The sequence below is a fragment of the Lynx canadensis genome, chromosome D2 (assembly GCF_007474595.2).
Source record: "Lynx canadensis isolate LIC74 chromosome D2, mLynCan4.pri.v2, whole genome shotgun sequence".
NCBI lineage: Eukaryota > Metazoa > Chordata > Mammalia > Carnivora > Felidae > Lynx > Lynx canadensis.
In genome coordinates, this window is record NC_044313.2 from 63,057,146 (window position 1) to 63,076,958 (window position 19,813).

The window sequence follows — 19,813 nt, forward strand, 5'->3', positions numbered from 1 at the left end:
TTATGGTTTTTAAATGGTTAAAAGCAATTTAAAAAGTAGTTAACACCAATGAATTTAAATAATACTCAGCAAATATTGAGATGGAATTTGACTTGAGAATCAATTTCAAGGTAGAGATAAAAACTTTTTATTGGTTAAACCATTTACCTGGTGATGCCATCCTTCAGGTCCTTGCTATTATTGTTTGGCGAAAGAGTTGAAAATTTTCAAAGACTGGTTGTATCAGAATAACTTGGGGACATTTGTTGAAAGTGCAGATTCCTAGATCCTGTCTATACCTACTGAATCTGAATCTTTTGCACATTAAAAGTTTTATTTTTTTTTATTTTTTTTTAAATTTTTTTTAACGTTTTATTTATTTTTGAGACAGAGAGAGACAGAGCATGAACGGGGGAGGGGCAGAGAGAGAGGGAGACACAGAATCGGAAGCAGGCTCCAGGCTCTGAGCCATCAGCCCAGAGCCCGACGCGGGGCTCGAACTCACGGACCGTGAGATCGTGACCTGAGCTGAAGTCGGCCGCTTAACCGACTGAGCCACCCAGGCGCCCCGCACATTAAAAGTTTTAATAACTACTGAGTGTCCACAGGGTATATAGTACTTTTTTTAGGCCACAGACAGGCTACCTCCATAATTCCTTTTGATGCTGTCCTTAAGAACTGCACTAATGGATGAGGTCAATCCTAAGAGCTTTTGCCTTTAAGAAGCACTTCACTTGACCTCCACCACTGCCAGTAGCATTGGGTGAGTAGGTTTCTATTACCATTAATGTCCTTTTTTATGCTCCTTGTTCTGTTTTCCTTTGTGTTGGAGCAAGCAAAATGAAGATCAAAAGGAAGTCAAAAAAGGGAACAAACGAGAAGTGACAGTGAACAAGTGATAGAAATACAAGACAGACACAAGATTTTGGAAAAGTTTGGGATGGATAGAATCTATCATTTGATAGATTCTGGATACCAGGCATTGTGCTAGGTTTTGGGGTTTCAGCAAGGAATATCTGCTTTCGCAAGGAATTTACCTGTGTGTGTGTGTGTGTGTGTGTGTGTGTGTGTGTGTGTGTGTATGTGTGTGTGTATTTTGGGGTGGAGGTCGTTACCCAGTATAAATCAGTGAGCAGCATAATTTCAGACAGAGATAAAACTTATGAAGACAAAACAGGATGATAGGATGGTGTGATATTTGTGTGTGTGTATGATGTGTTACTTTAAACTGGGTTGTCAGGGGTGATCAGAAGGTAACACTTGAGCTGCTCCTGAATATTAAGGAGTCAACTATGGAACAATGTGGGGTCAGAACATTCCAAGACCAGGAAACAGCCTTAAGGTTGTTAACCAGGGTATAGGATATTATGACTCTGACTCATTGGGAAGGAGCTTGGTATAACTGGGGACAAGAATGAAGGGCTATGAGATTCCTGCAGGGAGATGAAGTTGGGGAGGTAGGCAAGGGCCATATTTTATAGGCCTTCTAGGACATGGTTAGGGGGTTATGGGAATTGAGGCCCATGATGGGGAGGTGGATTTTGTCACAAGTAAGTACAGTGAGCTTTTGGAGAGCTTTGGTCAGGAGAATGACTTATCTGTTTTACATTTCTGAGAGACTGGTGGGGGAAGTGTGTAACAGCAAAGAAACCTTGATTGGAGGCCGTAATCCAGAGGAAAGACAAGAACTAGTGTAAAGATTGGGAATCTGTTGTGTAGGTGGATCTGACAGGGCTTGCTGATGAACTGTTGCTTTGATGACCTATTTCTTAAAGTGTATTCTCTCCACATTTTTTTTTTCATGAGTTCACAGCGATGTAGTGATGAGTGAGACTGACAAAACTTAAATCTCACCTCTTGTCCACATTTAACTATTAAATTTAGGAATGGGCAAGGCACACAGAAGCATGAGTAAAGCTGAATTTCTTTTTAAATAGTTAGTCAATTAACCAGGAAGCAAGAAGAACTGGAAAAAAACCCCAAATACACCCCCCCCCACACACACACACACCCCTCTTAACTCCATAGTTCTCTGATCTCTTCATTCTTTGGGAATAGGCTTGTATTTTATCTTTTCCCCTGGCCTTCCTCTTCATGAGGACTTATTTTCCTTAATTCATGAGATAGATTACATTCTGATTTTTTTTTTTTCCCTCAAATCCTTCCTCAGGATTCATTTTGTCCATCTATTTTGGTCATACTAGGGCCCGGTCCAAAGAATACCAAAGTGTTGACATTCTCAAATGCTCAGAGTTCCTAGCCTGCAGTTGTTTGTTTGTTTAAACGCAGGCAGGAAGGTTTCTTTAGCTCTTGCCACCTTATCCTAGATCTGTCTTCTATGTTAGTATAGAACATGGTAACTAAATTGGCAAAAAATTTTTCCTACTTTTAGACTAACTTACTCATGCTTAATTATATTTGAATATTTGGGGTTTATATTGTGGTTTTCCTTTCAGTTCTTAGAAAATGTTAGCATGTATCTCTCATCTATTATGAATGTCAGGTTATAAAAAAAAAAAAGAATACTTCTGAAGGCAGAAGAGCTGATTCTAGGCAGGGCTTTCCTACTAACTAGCTGTGTGTTATTGAGCAAGTCACTTGTCCTCACTAGATCCTAGTTTTTTAGTGGTTCTGGGATATGATCTCTAAGATTCCTTCCAGCATCTCATTGGCTCATCATCGATGATGGAGACAATTATAAGGACAATTCAGACAAAACCATGTATTTTGTTTTACTTATCTAAAATTATTGCACCATAACTCTCTTGGCTCTTTCCATCTCCACTAACATCTTAAAAGTAACTGCTCCACTCTACTCTGATTTAACTTTGTGTGGTTATCTGAAATCAAATCATTTGTATGTATGGGCTGTTCAGTTAAATATGCTAAGCTCAGGAATTTTTAGTGTTCAGGTTAGACTTTTGGTGTGCACATGGCACCAAAAAATTGCAGGGGTTGTGTTGTGTGACATAAGGTATAGGACATTGTTTTCTAACTGTGTGATTTCTATAGACCACTGCATGTAGCACTGAGATGGAGAAGGACTTAAAACTGGTTCATCTTTTTTCTTCCTTGCCAATGTCTTATTTCAGGCAAGGGGAGGCAAGGGAGAAAGAAGTTAAAAATTAGGAGCATGCAGAGAGAAGGTAGAGGGGGGAAAAAGGTGTGGCTTTTGCAATAAAAGAGAATGAATGAGGAGAAGCTTTTGCTGTGCTCAGTCTGCCAATACTGCCAAAGGCCAGGTATTACTATTTTTGGAGGTGATTTAAGAGAACACTCCCCTACCGATTTCATATTAGAGAGGTTTTCCTCTTCTTCTTGAAGGAGTGCAATTATGAGAACCAAAATAGTTCTGAACTGTAAATTAAATCCAAACACCTTTTACCTCTCTTAATTAACTTTTCCCCCCAATTTCATGCTTTTTGTTTTTCTTTCCCTTTTTCCCCCTCTAAGAAGACATCAGCTGTCTCCACCTCCTCCGCTTCCCCATCTGTCCTTTTCCTCTTGGCTGAAAGAAAGATTTTTACTTTATATTTATTTTAATTAATGGATTTGAATCACAAGTGGTGAAACAGTTGATGTTCATCTTCAAGAGGCAGTAAAAAGGAAAATCATCTTCTCTAACTTGGCAGAAAAGAACTGTATGTTCATTGCTGCTGCCTGCCTGAGAAGTGACTGCGGAAGGGGAAGGGGAAGAAGGTTCCAGAGTTCTGTGTTGGTGCAGGGAACAGATATCATGTCCCAGGATCAAGAGAAATGAAGATGGGAAAAACTCTTTAGAATGAAATGGTACTTTCTTGGGAAATGTCTTTCTCAAAGGATGCATAGTAAATATTGCTTGATGGTTTATGGTCCCACCAATTGGGGATCAAATTCCCTAGGAACAAAACACATCCTAGGGCATTTGACTGATTTGAAATAAATAGGTATAGTATTATACTTTTCCTTGGAGGAGTGAAATGCTATACAGCCTTCTTTTAAAAAGCCACTCAACAAATAAACAAACACCAAAAACCTTGTCCAACTAGATGCTCTATTACAGTATTTTAGAGAAAGCATGAAAAGTGACAGTATAATTTGAAAGTGGAACAGCGGAATCAAGGAAGAAAGCATACCTGAGAGGATACCAGTTCTTTTCCTGGTTATAGCAACCCATTGTGTGACTTTGGGTAAGTCATTTCACTTCTTGGCATCTCGTTTCTCTTATTTATAAAGCGAAGAATTTAGTTCCCATGGTTTACCGCTTTCCTTCTAGCTTAAAAAAAAACCTATGAATTTTAAAAATTATAATTATATGACAATAAGTAATATAATTTCATACTGTGAAATACTGCAGAGCACCACAAAAGACACTTTGAAAATGTATTTTTAAAAGCAACTTGTGAAAAGAACACTTAGTAACATGCATACAATGATATTTGACTTCTCCTTTGTACCTGTGTTTTCTCTACCTAAAGCAGATTATATAGACATTTCTTGAATATAAATCATTGAGTAAAATGAACAAGACTCTTGCTTAAATAATATTTACCATTGTTATTAAGTTTCCACAGTATTTTTTAAGGAAAAACTTAAAAAAAAATTCTAAACATAAATTATCATGCACCAAGAGTACCATGTATTGCTATTGGGAAAAGCAAAACACTCCTTGAGTTAACTGCACATTTCCACAGGACCTGCTGAGGTAATTGACAACCAACATCATAGCGGGCGAAATTCCTCTAAGGCAGCAGAACTTTAGTTTAATTAGATAATTAGCCCTGGTCAGCCTATAATGAATGCACAAGCAATTAGCAATGAATTTGAGCTGCTAAAACCTATTTTTCCTCTTTTGTGTTTCTTCCCTTTCATTAACAACTCTAACTACTGAACAATTTATATCTTCACACTAACAATCAACTTTATTATCATCAAACTCTTTGTAAGCGATAAAGCAATGAGACCTGACTGTTGGTTGCACAACATTAAGTGATTATGTTAAGTAATGCCGTTTATTTCCCTAGCCATCCCACTGCTATATTATGTCAAACAAATAGGGTTTTTGAAAGCAGTGCACACTTCTTGATTTTGATGATTGCTTTATTTGTCAAATCCAAGCAACTAGTAAGAGATGTACTGCAGTTTGGAGTTCTTTCTTAGTGGCTTTGAGCAGACTTGAATGAAAGGAAACAGTTCCATAAATCTACCTAAAACAAGACCCTCAAAAAAGACCCACCTGCTTTTTTTTAGTAGCTTGGAGATTCTTCTGTTTGGAAGCCCTTGCAAGTGCTTGAGATGCATTTCAGTAAGTGAAAGTCCTTACTTGGCCATCTTTTCCTATTTGGGAACAGTTTTCAATCTCATGAATGACAGAAGGAACCATCATGGTTTTTCCTCACATGGGGGGAATGGCAGAAAAAGGAAGAAGTGAGGGGAGTGATAAGGTTAGGAGAGAGTGTTTTCCAACGTGGAAAAGCAGAAGTTACCAAAGTGCGCAGGTGCTAAGAATTAATAATACTAAAGCATAAATGTTAAGAAGACATTTGGGGTGCTCTGGTTTGGTGCATATGAACTGAAACATCCATTACATTTCAACCAGAAATGGGTTTTGAAAATTGGACATTAAACATTTCTATGGGCAGATTATACATTTACAAAGAGATATCCTTTGCCATATCAGAAACCATTTTGATTCTATTCGAGTTTATGGAATCCTTAATATACAGAATGTTCTTATAAACATTGCTGTTCTACTTATTAATAATTTAACAAGATTTAGGGGATTAAATTCAGTGTTAAAAAATTAGTGAGCTAACCATTTGAATAAATATATTGCTTACTTTTAAGCAGAACTAAAAATGTATAAACAGCAATTTTCTTGTGATTGGAATAGGAGCATTGGCTTATAATTTCTTATCTTGAGACTTCCCATCTGGTCGGTCTTGGAAATAATTTTTTTCTTTCTTTCCCCAGCAATAACTAGCAATTAGAGTTTCAGAAATGCCAATTTTAATCAAAACTCTTATTTCCAAAATAGAAAAACTTACATGAACTATATAAAGCCTCTTCATTTTATTCAATTGACTGTTTTGAAAAAGTAATTTAAATAATTCGGAGCCAGAATTAAGATGTTACAGAAATGTTAAGAAAATAGTCTTTCCAAATTATGGTCATTTTTACTCTTACCATGGTATAGTAATTTCACCGGCATTAATGTTTACACCCTCCAGATAGCAACTGTATAGCAGTTAGTTCATATGAAGCAGGTTTTCTCAACTTTAGCACTATTGACGTTTTGGATTGGCTAATTCATTGTTGTGGGGGTTGTCCTGTGCAACATCCTGGCCTCTACCCTCTAGATGACAGTAGCACCAACTGTCCCCCATTTCCCTCCACCCTGGGATAACAGTAAATATCTCCAGATGTTGACTAGTCCCCAGGCTAGGGAGCAAAGTCACTCCAGGTTGATAATCAATGATGTAGAATAAGACCGTGGCAATTTCTTGCTGTACAAGTATTAAAACATGAAAAAAAAAATAAAGTGTGTTGAATTTGAACATCTAGATAGTGTTTAGTAAGTGAAGTGTTAGTAGAGATAAAACAAATGAGCCTTGCTGATCTTCCAGTCTGGAGTGGTTTTGGGGGCACTGAAAGAATACTCTTGCTCCCAAATTCTACTTGAATTTTCCAAATGGCCTGCTATAATGTTGGAAGTTGCTCCTTCTATTAAAATGTAAATATTCCTAAAAGGATCATTTTTTACATTAAAACTGAAACTTTAGTTTTCAGCTAAAAACTAGCATGTTTTAACGTATATCTACCTACCTTTTTCTTTATAAAAAGGTCCTTCGGGAAGAGAACCCCGAAGAAAATTTCCTCAGGAATTGAGAGCTGGTAGGTGTATGGGAAGCAAGCACCACGTCTGGGAAAAGGAAGGATGAAAGGGAGGTGGGAAGCACTAAAAAGATCCTTTAGACAACATTTTTAATGGGTCACCCTGAGTTGCTCTTGCCTTGTTTCAGTTTGTTTTTTCTACTACTCCCTGTATCTTTAAATCCCTGCCCCCCCCCCCGCTCTTTTTTACATTAATCTAAAAATTTTTTTAAGTTTGTTTGTTTTTGAGAGAGAGAAAGAGAGCATGGGTGAGTGCATGCCTGAGCATGAGGGGGCGGGGGAGAATCCCAAGCAGACCTCGAGCTGCCAGTGTAGAGCTCGACTTGCAGCTCAAACTCATGAACTGTGAGATCATGACCTGAGCCTAAATCCAGAGTGGATGCTTAACCTACTGAGCCACCCAGGTGTAGTACCGTCCCCCCACCCCAAACTTTTTATACTGTAGCAAAGTCTGTAGTAGATTGTATGGTAGTTGTTTTTTAATGTACTTTCTTTGCCACTTTGTGTTGGGTATCCCAAGTTAATTCTGAAAAGTTAGAAGTGAATGAAATCTAAAAGTCGACAGAAGGATTGACTACATTATCTAGAATCTAAACCTATCATCCGTGCTGATAGAGGAGATCTGAGCCAGGTGAAGCCTGTTTTCTTCCATTGTTGTAGAACACATCAGTGACTGGTAGTTTCAGGCCTATAAGGTGGCTGCCTGGACCTTCTAGCACCACTCAGTGGAGACCATAATGGATGGCCCTGCTTGTACAGTTTCCAACCTCTCATAAGTAGGTGTTCAGGCTGATATTCAGCTAAAAAAAAACAAAAACAAAAACCAAAAAAACCCAAAAAACAAAACAAGCAAAACTCTCTAATGATTAAAATAACTCTCCATTTAAAGGAGCTTTCTAAAACATGGGAGACACATGGATACCTGAAGGCCAGCATGCTGAAACTGATCCCAGGGTATTTGCATAAAAGTCTTAGTATAGCTCCCCACACTGAGCTTCCATGTAGCTCTAGGCTTTCAGTTTTTCATGCTGGGTATTTGTCTGGTTGGCTTTTTTTTAGGGAATTACTGTATCATGGCACTTGGACCATGGCCAAACTTCTAAGTATAGGTTCTGTGTATTTTTGTTTTTCCCATCCAGTGTCACTTGCCTCTTCATTTCCTGATTTCTTCCTAAAGTGAGGAGGCCAGAATACATCACAGATTACAGCTGGATTTAGACAACAGGCATCTGCTTTGCAGGAACTTGCACAGAGCCTGATTAATTTATGTAAACATTTTACTGCTCACTATGTAAGATTACAGATTCCTTGGGGCGCCTGGGTGGCTCAGTCGGTTAAGCGGTCAACTTCGGCTCAGGTCATGATCTCGCGGTTTGTGAGTTCGAGCCCCGCGTCGGGCTCTGTGCTGACAGCTCAGAGCCTGGAGCCTGCTTCAGATTCTGTGTCTCCCTCTCTCTGACCCTCCCCTGTTCATGCTCTGTTTCTCTCTGTCTCAAAAATAAATAAACGTTAAAAAAAAAATTAAAAAAAAAAGATTATAGATTCCTTGACTAGTTACTGGTCTTATATCTTCTAGTGGTTAATCCAACATGCTTTCAAAACTGAACATTGAAGTAAAATATTCTCATTTGTTCACAAGTTTTTACTTTCAGGCTGTATAGTGTAACATTCTGCATTGACCTCACTGTTTTTTTTAGGTTCCTTGCCTCAAACTGGACTAAATGGTTCCTGTTTTTAGTTTTGACTTATACATACCATGTAAGCAGTTGTCTTAATATTATACCCCACTGGCAAGTTTCACATTATCCCTTTTGGCATAATTTTTCCAATCTAGCATTATGTTTTTACCTTTCGTCTCTCAGCTCAAGATTTTCCTACAAGGTTTCACATAGACATAGGGTTTTTATTATTGATAATAATAGCAATAGTACATTAACACTGATGGCCATATGAGTGTTCACCTTTGAGTAATTTGCTCTAGCCTTTTTTCTCCTTAAAATATAAGTGTCTCTGAAAATGATCCCAATCCTGCTTTCAAATGTTGTTGCATGTTTCCCTTAAGGTTTTGTTTGTTTTTGCAATACTAGACATTTTCTATAGCATTTCTAACTCTAACAGATACGCATGATTTCATAGAGTGAAAATTACAGACAAGGTGAAACACGGACTGAAAGTTTAAATTGTTCCAAAAGAATAAAATTCTTAAAGGATTTTAGGAACTCTAGGAAAAAAATCCTTAATGATTCTGAATTCATGTTATCCTTACTTAAATTACCATTTATTCTTTATTGTTAGCTATCCTGGCCCCCATTTATTCAGACAGACATTTGTAAACTACTACCAACAGACAAAGGTGAGTAGAAATCCAGGGACAGGATATGAAAACTAATGTCCACATCCAGGACAGTAAGAATCATGCCACCCAGCTCTCCTTAGATTATATTTCTCTGAACAAACACAGTTTAGAGAAACTTACTGCAGAAATTGTTTGGTGTTGTCAGCAAACAACCATGAGATACCGTAGACCAGAACAAGTGGTCTGTTACTGTCTTGAAACTCCATGGATTTTGCAGCAATTCCCTGAATTATATTACTGATAGAAAATACTTTAGTTAATAAGTTGTCAACCAAAGAACCATCCTATAAACATTTTATAAGGCAACATTAGATGGAAATATATTTGTTTTAAGATTTTGCACAAATCTGCGCAATTTAGTTCCTTTTGAGAAACTCCCACTTCAGGCTGTGTGTCTTACTGGAGTTGATGAATATAGTCACCAAAACCCTAAGAGGTAAAATGGCAGAAGCCCCAGAGTGCAGCCAGAGGATGGGAATCCAACATGGTGCCACCTGGGCCATCTCCTCACTGTTGGGGGCAGGGATGGCAAGGGGAATTCATGGGTTGGCTTGTACATTTCTTGAGGACAAAGACTACATACATCTAATTGACATATTTTTAGCAGAATTCAGAATGGTACCATGAATATCTTGGCACACGTTAATGACTGTGGGGCTTATTCCTTTTGCACTTTTTAAATCAAGGCATGTTCTGGAATACACTCCCAGAAGGAATAGTAATTGGGAATTTTCTGGGAAAGTGAGGACAGCACTGCAAAGGAAGAAAGAAAATCTGGTGCAGAGAGTTGCTTTAATGTGTAATTTGCCCAAGTGACAGAGGGTTAGATTCTGAATTACTTTCCTCTTTCTATTAAAAAAAAAGTTGGGAGGGGGGATAAACAGTCTGTTTTAGATTTTTGAGCATCAGGTATGAAGCATTAAAATGAATGGTCAAAGACATAATAAGTCAATCTAAGAATTTGTGATTAAAGGGGCACCTGGGTGACCCAGTTGGTTAAGCGTCTGACTCTTCGTTTCAGCTCAGGTCATGATCTTGTGGCTGTTGAGTTCGAGCCTTGTGTTGGGCTCTGTGCTAACATCTCGGAGCTTGCTTGGGATCCTCCCTCTCCTTCTCTCTCTGCCCCTTCCCTGCTCTCTCTTTTTCTGTCTCTCCTTCTGTCTCTCTCTCTTTCTCTCAAATAAATAAATAAATAAACTTAAAAAAAAAAAAAAAGAATTTGTGATTAGTGATGGCGCTGTCACTTTTCCTCCTCTCCTTTCCCTGGCATGGGGCGTAAGTTGGGCAGCATGTATGACTCTGGCTGCAGACTCTGGCCAAGACAAGAGCACTGTTGATCCATGTGTGTTACTGCTAGAGAACAAGTTTTACCTGAGGCTGGAAAGGGTCCCATGAGGAGACTGCCTCTGCCTCTCATATCTTCAGCTGGTCCTTTGAGTCCCACAGGGAAGCTGGTCCTCTCCTGGGCCCTTGTACTGAGTAGTCAGGTGATCTGGGAAGGCTGCCCCGAATGGCCAGCAGTGGACACTCGGAGAACTGAGCCCCAGCCATGACAACTTTGATTTCCTGAGAGGCTTTATCTAATTATTTCTTATACTACCTTGAAAGAGAAATGAAGTGCCAGAAAGTATCAACATGGAAACGAACACCTTAATCAGGGGGGGAGACCTTGGAAACTCTCAGGTTTCAGTTATCACACATCATGAGAGCTGGGTGTGGCTTGGGAGATAATATCCTGGGAGCGCATCTGGCACTGGAAAGCAGCTTAGGGGAAACCTTCCCCTAACAATTCTTCTATATCTGGCAGATGAACTTGGTTGTGCTGTAACTGTGGACTGTTCTCCCATTCACCTTTCTCCTACCTCAGTACCCCCCTCACCCACACACACCCAGAAATGTTCACTTTGTTTCACTCTTGGCTCAGCATTTGGCACATTTTTTCTGGAAACCGTCTTCTCATTTTGGTTTTAGTGCCACCATTCTCTCCTGACCTTGAGTCTTTGCTCCTTCTGGATCCCCTCAGTGCTTCCTGTCCTCTCCTTGGCCCTTAAATTGTACTGTTTGGTTCAGAGGTCTTTCCTTGCCCTCTCCTGGGTGAATGCCAGTCTTCTTTACCTCTTCCTCCTTAGCCTAATGTGTTTAATACTTTGTCTTCCTCCAATCATACTCCAGTGTTCCCCAAAGTCCAGTTCTTATGCAAGGGCCCCCTGGTCTTCAGGAATGAATCCTGTGAGAAAATAATTTGCTAAGTCATTCTGCCAGCTTTTATTAAATAACCGATTTGCGAGAATACCGTACCAAACTGTGGGGAGATAGGGGACGTATATCCCTCATGGTGGGGAGATTATAGTCTATCTCAGGACAGGACACAAAGTGGCTTGAATGAAAACAGCAGATTAGGGGGATTTGGATAGTGTCTATTACACATTAGTAAAGACAGGTAGGGGCTCACAAAATCCATCAAAGTCAACCCTAGGCAAGATGTGTTAGAAAAAGCTTTGCTGAAGATGTGCAACCTGACCCAGATTTCCACGAAAGAATTGGGAACAACTTGCTGGAAAGGATAGAGCAGAGAACTCCAGGCAGACAAACTCAGAGGGAAGGCTCAGCCTGAATCTTCCCACTTGTCTGTATGTGCAAGAGTCCCACATTTTTTGTTTGGCTTTGTGTGCGTGGTGTATCCCATGGAGGCATGGAGTCTGGCTTGCTTAATGGAATTTTCTCCAACAATCTGGTAATCCTGCCCGAACTTTCCCATAAGAGCATCTCTTCTCTTCTAGCTTCTCTCCTGATACAGTCAGCAATGTGTGTTCTCTCCCACCTGGGCTTTTGTTCTCCTGTTTGGGGAAGCCCACAGCGACGCACTGTAGCTGAAAGCCAGACACAAGCAGCAGATCCCAGTTTGTCATGTTTTCTCTTTAAATGTACCAAATGTATGAAGTGGACTTTTGGTAGTAGTGCAGTTTTCTTGCTCTAAAACTAAAACAGAGAATTTTCTGCCTAAGTGAACAGGATTAGTGAAAATGAATTTTCCGTTTAGCAGTGGTCTCACTGTATGTTTTTAGTCCATCATAAAGAATGTAGGAAGCCTGGAGGATGCAGATATTTTTACCTTGGCCCTTTGGCATCCAGCTTCTAATTATTTAATTCGCAAAGTACGCTAAATACTGCAATGTTTGTTTTATCTGCAAAGACAAATCTTCTTGATATTTCTTACTGGTTGTGGAATTTTTAGCTTAGCAGGTAACTTTTTTAGCATGGTAGAATCACATTGGCATAGCCAGAAATACTGTTGGTGGGGATAATAGATTTATGTAGCATCTGACTTCTAGTGTTTCCAGATGTAGGATTTGGGGCTCTGCTTAGATTTCACAGAAGGAGTGGAGGTAAGGAGGATGCAGGGACGTGGATAAAACAGAAATCATTTTGTACAGCGTAGGTACTGAAAAAGATGCTCAGAGTGCAAAGTAAAGCTCTTGGTGGGCTTTTCAAAGTTAATGATTTTACTCATACCAAATTGCTTTAAAATAAAGAGGTGGTCCTTGGGTGCAGCAGCTCCCCGGGAGTCAGAAGAAAGATGAAGTGATGGTATATATCAGTAAGAAAAAGTAAGGAATAATTCTGTTTTACAATTGTGATTCATAGTCTGGTAGTTCTTTTCTCTAATAATAGCATGGACTTAGAAATTTTATTCCTTAAATTGTTTAGATAGTCTCAGCGACAACAGTTTTTCCCATTTACATGCTTCATTTGCCAGGTACCACTGGGAAATGAAATTCTCCTCACAAGAACATTTATTAGAAAATCCATTAAAAACAAGAAAATCCACTATTGATTTGGTCATTCATTCATTCGTTCATTCATCCAACAAAGCTGTATGAACCCACCCATGTGTTAGGTACTCTTCTATGGGCAAGAGTCCTATTTGCGTAGAACTTACATTCTAGAAGAGAGAAATAGACAAAGAAAGAAAACAAAGGAACAAGATAATTTCAAAACACCCTGAGTACTGAGATAAAGATCACATAGTGACTATGACTGGACAACTGCCTTAGTCTGGAAACTGAGAGAAACTCTCTTGGTGAATGTAGCTTTTGAGAGGGACATGAAGGATAAGAAGGAGCCAGGCATCCTAAGATCTGGGTAAAACATTCCTGGCAGAGGTTCTAGGCTGGAATAAGCTTGGTAGTTTGTATAAACTAGTTTTGGAGTATACTTCTGTAGTGTACATTAAATATAGTTTTTTATTAACAATTCTTACCTCCTGTCCTTCAGACCCTCTGTCTTTTCCTGATGATGGTCTTATTCTGTTGACCGTCTCAGTGGGTCATCCTCAGAGAAGCCCTCCATCCCTTCTTGGTATAGCCTAGGAAGAAACAAAGCAGTCCCAGATAGACAGGTTTATAAATTGACAGTTTATACACACATTACAAATAGAGCTGAGGAACCAAAGAGGAAGCTATGGGTTCTTAGAGTGCTAACCTGTGTGGGTCCCATTCCTTTCTCCTTGCCTGGATTTTAAACTTCAGCACTGAGGTATGGGTCTACATGTTTGGAGTCAACATTTCCTACCTCCTGTGTCCTCCATCTTCTCATGCCAATTTCTTTAGCCAGGCATTTTCCTTTGCTAGTTTTTAGACGAAATGACTTACTTCTGGTTCTTTATCCCAGCTGGTTAATAGTTAAGATGAGTAGAGCCATACAAGCTGCTTCTGTTTCATTACACCATGCACTTGGACTATAAGTAGACATAGTTTTGAGTACATGTAGATTCTGTCCCAGATTTTTCTTCTCTTCTGGTTTGTTAAGGGGCTGTTACCATGAAAGATATTTAAAAGGACCTGGTGACTTGATGAGTGTCATATTTTAATCCATAGAAAGTGAGAAAATTTATTCCAAAATTCACTGGCATTTTCTGGTGAAATGTTAGTGGATGAAAGCTATTCGGAAGTTTTTCCAAGACCTTTGATACGTGATAAACATTTGGGCGTTGCCTGCAACTAAGGTTTCTTCAATATTTTAAAAAGCAATCAAAAGTTTTCTGCTCTGGGGCGCCTGGGTGGCTCAGTCGGTTAAGCATCTGACTTCGGCTCAGGTCATGATCTCACAGTTTGTGAGTTTGGGCCCTGCATCGGGCTCTGTGCTGACAGCTCCGAGCCTGGAACCTGCTTCAGATTCTGTATCTCCCCCTCTCTCTCTGTCCCTCTCCCACTGGCACTCTGTGTGCATCTCTCTCGAAAATAAACATTACAAAAAATTTAAAAAGAAAAGTTTCCTGCTTTGTTCAGATGCTAATGTATAATGTAGTTGTAATGCTAATACCCCTGGACCTGACTCCTCTTGATGGTGCTGCCAGAATATCTGACAGTTGCGATAAAAGAATGAATTGATCGAGGAGGTGTGTATATTTGAGTCAATGAAGATAAATGATCTTTTACTGTGAAAATAGTACCTAGTCACTATTTCACAACTGAAAATCCCCCTCTCTTTCACACTCACTAGTCAGGCTTCTCTTCTATTTAATATTTAAAATAAAATAGTTTAGCTCTCCAGGGGCCTTGGGACTTCCCCGGTGCTACAGGTTGTGATATGCCTTTTCACACATTTGGGCTGGGGAAACCCCACACTGGGCAAAGGGCCAATTTTAGACCTAGCAGCTCATTAAGGGGATTCAGAATCTAAGGAGCTGCAGAGAGACAATTAGAGGAAGGAGACAAATACAGGGAAACAATACCTGAAGCTGGCACTCTGACCAAGTTAACAGTTATCTTAATATCTTAGAGGCATGGGGATTGGTGAATGAGGCCATGTGCAGATTGGGAAAAGATACTAGTTTGCATATGTAAAGGGAATTTCATGGGTAACAATCTTTGGGAGAAGATAAGGCCATTTATTTTAAATGACTCAAAAAGATGGTATATGAGCTGTGAGAGAAAATCATTCTCAAAACCTCATGGTCACAGCACTTAGGAACAAAAACCATCTCTAACTATGGAAGGGGCTCTTGGAAAACATCTGGTTTATCCTCTGACTCCAGGTGCAGGAACATCTTTCAGGAGCTCCCTAACTGATGGTCACCTGACTTCCATCTGGCCCTTGTGGTTCTGGAAGTGCCTATTGCTGGACATACATGGATGACACAGCCATTCCTTGGCTGGCTAATACAGTTGGCAAGAAAGTTCTCATGTCAAGATGAGATTACCTTCTTCTTATCTGCAGCCAGAGTTCTTCCTTTGACATACTACATGTCTTCTCCTTTTCTCATGACTTATTCCAAGAATTTGAGGTCAATTAGCCATCTTATAACTTCTAAGTTTTCTCTTCTGCATGCTAAGCATGTCAGATGCTTCAGCCGTTTTCATGTTTATAGCTCTCATTGTTCTAGTCATCCTTTTCTAGACTCATTTAGTTTGTGGAGGTCCTTCATGAAACCTGGGGCGGGGAGTAGAACATAATCCTCTGGATAGGGTCACTTCAGGTGAAGACTATTTGTCTTTTTATGGCACAGGATGTGGTTTATCTTGGTAAATGCGCCATGCCAGCTTGAGAAGAATGTGTATATTGCTGTTGTTGGATGAAATAGTCTATAGGTGTCTGTTATATCCAGTTGATTGATGATGCTATTGAGTTCAACTATGTCCTTAACTGATTTTCTGTCTGCTGGACCTGTCCATTTCTGATAGAGGGGTGTTGAAATCTTTGAGAGTGGTTTCATCTGTTTCTCTGTGCAGTTATGTGTTTTTGCCTTATGTAGTTTGATGCTGTATTGTGAGGCACATACATGTTAAAGATTGTTATGTCTTCTTGGAGAATTGATCCTTTTGTTATATGTAATGCCCCTCTGTATCCCTGATTACTTTCCTTGCTTTGAAGTCTACTCTGTCTGAAATTAACATAGCTACTTCTGCTATCTTTTGATTAGTGACAGCATGTATATTTTTGTCTATCCATATACTTGGAATCTATATGTTTTTATATTTAAGGTGGGTTTCTTGTAGACAACATATAGTTGGGTTTTGTGTTTAAGCCATTCTGATAATCTCCTTTAATTGGTACATTTAGACCACTGATGTTTAAAGTGATTATTGATATATTTGGATTAATGTCTACCATAGTTGTTACTATTTTTTATTTCTTGCCCTATTCTTTGTTCCTATTTTTGTCTTCTACTCTTTTTCTGATTTTTGTGGTTAAAATTGAGCATTTTATAGAATTTCATTTTATGTCCTTTATTAGCATTTCATTTATACTTCTTATTTTAGTAATTGCCTTACAGATTCCAGTATATATATACCGCCAACTGAAGTCCACTTTCAAATAATGCTATACCACTTCACAGGTAGTGTGACTACCTTACAATAGCAAAAGAATCCGAATTCCTCCCTCTCATTTCTTATACATTGGATACATAAGCATACATAATTGAATATATTGTTGCTAATAATAATTATTATAATTAATATATTATTATTTTGAATAAACTGTTATCTGTTAGATCAGTGAAGAATAAAAAAATAAAAGTTCTTATATTCACGTTTCCTTTTTGATGTTCTTCCTTTCTTTGTATAGATAGATCTGAGTGACCTATATATTTTCCTTCTCTCTAAAGAACTTCATTTAATATTTCCTGAAATGCAGCCATGACTTACTGGCAAAAAATTTCCTCAATTTTTGTTTTTCTGAGAAGGTCTTTTTCTCTCCTTCATTTCTCCCATCCAAGTACTAACCAGGCCCGACCCTGCTTAGCTTCTGAGATCAGACGAGATTGGGCGCGTTCAGGGTGGTATGGCCGTAGACACTCTCCTTCATTTCTGAGAGATAATTTCACAGGGTACGAGATTCTAGGTTGGTTGTATTGTTCTCTCAATATTTTAAATATGTTACTCCACTCTCTTGTCGCTTGTGTGGTTTCTGAGGAGAAGTTGGGTGTAATTCTTACCTTTTTCCTCTATAGGTAAGGTGCTTTTCCCCTCTAGCTTCTTTCAGAATTTTTCTTTATCTTTTATTTTCTATAGTTTTAAAATTATATGACTGTGTGTTGAGTTTGGCTTTTTTTTCTCAATTTTTTTTTCTGTTTGAAATTTATCCTGCTTAGGGCTCTTTGAGCTTTCGGGGTCTGTGGTTTCATGTCTGACATTAATTTGGGTAACGTTCTGTCATTATTGTTCCAAGTATTTCTTCTCTTTCTTTCTTTCATCTCCTTCTAGTATTCCCATCACAAATTTATTACACATTTTTAGTTGTCTCCCAGTCCTTGGAAATTCTGTCTCTCCTCCCCACCACCAGTTTTGGAGGTTTCTTTCTCTCTCTCTCTCTCTCTCTCTCTTTTTTTTTGAGAGAGCAAGAGAGAATCTTAAGCAGACTCCCTGCTTAGTGTGGATGCCCAACACGAGGCTCGATCCCATGACACCGGGATTATGACCTAAGCCAAAATCAAGAGTTGGATGTTTAACTGACAGAGCCACCCAAAGTGCCCCTGGAGGTTTCTATTAAGATATCCTCAAGCTTATGGGGCACCTGGGTGGCTCTGTCAGTTAAGCATCCAACTCTTGATTTTAAGTCAGTTAAGTGTCTGACTTCAGTTCAGGTCATGATCTCATAGTTTGTTGGTTCAAGGCCGCGTCAGGATCTGTGCTCACAGCTGAGAACATGGAGCCCGCTTCGGATTCTATGTCTCCCTCTCCCTCTGCTCCTTCCTCACACGTGCTGTGTCTCTCTGTGTCTCTCAAAAATAAACAAACGTTAAAAAAAAATTTTAAAAAGATATCCTCAAGCTTAGAGATTCTTTCCTCAGCCATGTCCCGTCTACTAATAAGCCCATTGAAGACATTCTTTGTTTGTTACAGTGTTTTTGCTCTGAAGCATTTCTTTTTGGCCTTTAGGATTTCCACCTCTCTTCTTAAACTGCCCATCTATTCTTACATGCAATCTACTTTATCTAGCATATCTCTTAGCATATTAATCATGGTTGTTTTAAATTCCTGGTCTGATAATTCCAACATCCCTGCATGTCTGGTTCTGATGCTTAACTTTATTTCTTCAAATTATTATTATTATTATTATTTTTGCCTTTTAGTATGCCTTGGAATTTTTTCTTGATAGCTGCACATGATATACAGGGTCAAAGAAACTGCTGTAAATAGGCCTTAGTAATGTGGTGAAGTGTAGGGAGAGGGGAAGTGATCTGTAGAGAGATTAGGTCTCAGTCTTCTAGTGAGCCCATGCTTCTAGACAGTGAACGTCAGAAGTGTTTCTCAGTTTCTTCCTATCCCCTTAGGTGGGATAGGATGACTAGAGTAGGCTAGAATTGGGTATTTTCCCCCAGATCAGTGAAACTTGGATAATAATCCATAAGGTTAGGCTCTGGTTGACTAGTTTCTCCTGAGCGCTGGCCTTATTAAGAAGCACAGAGTGCTCTGGTGTATTTCTGAATGGTTCCTTTCCCCCTCTCTCTCTCTCCAGTCCTGGGACAGTGGTTTATCCTATGTCCTCCTACCTCTTAATGATCCAAGAAGAGTTGTTGATTTTTCAGTCTGTTCATCTTTTTCCTTATTGTTAGGATGGAGTGATGACTTCTAAGCTCCTTACATATGGAATCAGAAACTGGAAGTTTATTTGCCTTTTTAGATACCAATACTGCCCTAGTGGCTTATATTGAACTTGTCAAGTAAGACTTACTTTATATTGAATGTGTCAACTAAGACTTACTTGCTGTTGTTATTTATTTGTTAATTTGTTTTAATATAAACTATTATAAGCCAGCTTTTCATACTATATCTGCAATTAAAAATTATTGTGTTCATATTTTATTGTGTACATATATGTACATATATGTATTTATGTATTATGTACATATATGTATTGAATATATGTTAATATATACATATATTTAATATATATAATGTATGATGTTGAATTCTAGGTCAATTTTTAAGTTTCCCTTTTTAGCATTATGAAGTGCAGATTTGATAAACATGTTTGCTATTTCTACCCCAAGTCAATATAGCTGTGTCGATGGGAGGCATGCAGCACACAACAGGTGATATTCGGTCCTTTATTTGCTATAGCTGTTAAACCACCCAACTCTTTTATATCCTCCGGGCTGTTACCAGCATGCTGCTATATTTTTCCAACTTGTCTACAAGGCTGTCACTAGTAGTGTTAAAATGCTTTTTGTGGAGTGAAGATACATGGTCTCTGTGGTGTTTCTCGGTCTAATTGTTTATTAAAGATGGAATTTGTTGTGACTTTGTGGATTCTGTTGGTCCTTTTCTGAGCCAAATTCCTTTAGTGACCATAACTTGATTTTTTAAGTGTTCTAAGACAACATCAGGACATAACCCAAGTTATTATCTTGATTTCCCCATTATGCTTAGTTTTATGATGGTAGGCAAGTCAATTTGTCTCCTTTACCCTCTGTTTTTTTTTTAAACCTGTAAAACTATAACCTTGATTATTTTTAGAATTTTATAATTTGGAGTCATCTGTTTAACACCCTGTTTTAGAATTTTTCTAGAAACAATGTAGTTTCTGGATTCCACATTTTCCTCTACTGTACCTTCCCTTTGAAATCAGATCTATTCCCAGTCTTTCTCCTTGATTTCT